This window comes from Priapulus caudatus, unplaced genomic scaffold (assembly GCF_000485595.1).
Source record: "Priapulus caudatus unplaced genomic scaffold, Priapulus_caudatus-5.0.1 Scaffold920, whole genome shotgun sequence".
In the NCBI taxonomy this organism is placed as follows: Eukaryota; Metazoa; Priapulida; class Priapulimorpha; order Priapulimorphida; family Priapulidae; genus Priapulus; species Priapulus caudatus.
Window position 1 is genome coordinate 85,226 of NW_014577981.1, and position 2,035 is coordinate 87,260.

The following is a 2,035-nucleotide window of genomic DNA, read 5'->3' on the forward strand; positions in this document are numbered from 1 at the left end:
AGGGAAGGGACGCCGCCCACCCGAGCGCGCTCGTTCTTTTTTATCGTTTAGCGTACGCGTCGATGGTTCGCGTCGCCATCATGGCTAATGTCGGAAGGTGCTGCCGCCGCGGTGTCGTGGCGGCGGTCGTCGTAGCGACCAGATTATTTTGACAGTGAGGGCCCCTTTACTTCTCTTACTGCAGGTGCAGCTGAGTGTGTTTCGTACTAGTCACTGTTAACGGTAAAACGAGGTGAAGGCGCAATCGAAGGAACACCTTTTCCTTGAGGTGTCCATCAGGTGGCGCCGGCAGCAGCTAGGATTCCCCATGCGGGGGGCGTCGGCTGTTGCTTGCGAGCGGGTGCCGTCTGACTTGTATGTGTGTGTGCATGCGCGCGTGCGTGCGTGCGCGCGAGCGCGTGTGTACTGTGCACTCGCGTTTGCCCGTCATTTTTCACGTACGTGTTTGAGTCGGGGCGGCGAAACGAAATGGCGTCGTTCCGCTCTTAGTAAATTAAAAAGTGATTGTATAATTATTTTGAATGTACATAAAAACACGATAAGATGGTTACCTTAAGCTGAATCAGTATCGATGAGCCGTTCGTCTATCGCTATTGTTTTCTCTCCAGTGTGATGTTATACTTACATGAGTGGCGTTGGTCCCTGTAGCATTCATAGCTACTACTGTGAGATGTGAGTGGTGTTGATGTCGATGTCGGTTCGCAGAACTAGAGAGAGCGATCGGGTTTTCACGCATGCAGCACCGCTGTACAGTGCACAGAGTAGGTAGAGACGTGGTTCGCGATGTTTGTATGTTTGTATGAGCACACTATAGCTGCATGGCGGGAGTCGGTCGGCTCTACTCGCACTCGTTCGTACGACGCGACCAATTAATTAATTAGTTAATTGGGCGCGAATCTTCTCCTTGTTCACAGGAAAATCGATGTCGGCGACGCAAATCGTTCAGCGTTGGCGACCGCAAATCGTTTGCGGAATGATTTCGATCACCGATTTCGATTGTGAGGATGCGTAGTGAATATTCAGCGCTGTCCACTACTTGCTGGCTAGGACTGGCTAAGGGTTAGACACTCCTAAGTTGGAGGCTCACGAAGAGAGGAAAGAAGGAGGAGTGGGTAGAGAGAGAGAGAGAGAGAATGAGAAAGGTGGGGAGATTTGCTTCGGTTAGGTGGGCAGTGTGTGAGTTTCGATCAGGCACCGGGGTTTCAGTGTTATCAGAGATGTTTCGTCGATGCAACGAGGTTTTTGTGATTTAAATTTCTGGTTGTGGTTTTGAGGCGAGTCGACACATTTCGTGTTCCGTTTTTCTCGATTGCGTTTCCCTTGGGACACGTTGCACATTACTGACGACCTGGCGAATGTGTTTTGAGACGTAGTACAAACGCATATGTAGGGAAACATGGCAGCACAGCTGACAAGTGAACAGCAACAGGGGCGCCTTCTGACGGCGTGTGTTAGTGTGAAAACCTACCCAGCTTTGTACATTTGTAATAACTAGGAATGGTTTTCTTAAATTTTTTTTATATATGAAGACTACGTGCGTCGGGAGGATTGCGCCGAAATATATATCGAAAAACACACATGAGACGCGTTGGGTTTTTGTAAATATTTGTACAAAAAAAAGAATTACGAGAGCGATGTAATGTGTTAGCCGTGTACAGTTTATTGCAGTGCCTGGCCCCACCTCACAGGGGTCTCGTGCCCCCGTGTCACGAACACAACAGCGCTTCACTGTTAGCTTGTTTCACGATTTCACGACGCACCTACCCGTAATACCGTAATACCTGTGGACACACCCGCGTACGCAGGCGAGCCGTCTGATATGCAGCTGACAGTATCAGAGTCAAGCAACGTACGGACGCACCGTTGTGGAAGCTGGTGGGATGCTAGCCCTCGGCGCGTTCTTAGTCCGCATATAGTTTCTACGCACCTCTTGCTTTAGCAGATTTCGCTGATAGGTAGAGGCAGATGCCTTGCTTGCACGGGTTGTCGTACATCCCTCCCTTCCCCCTTCACTGAGCCCCCCCCTCCCCTCCCC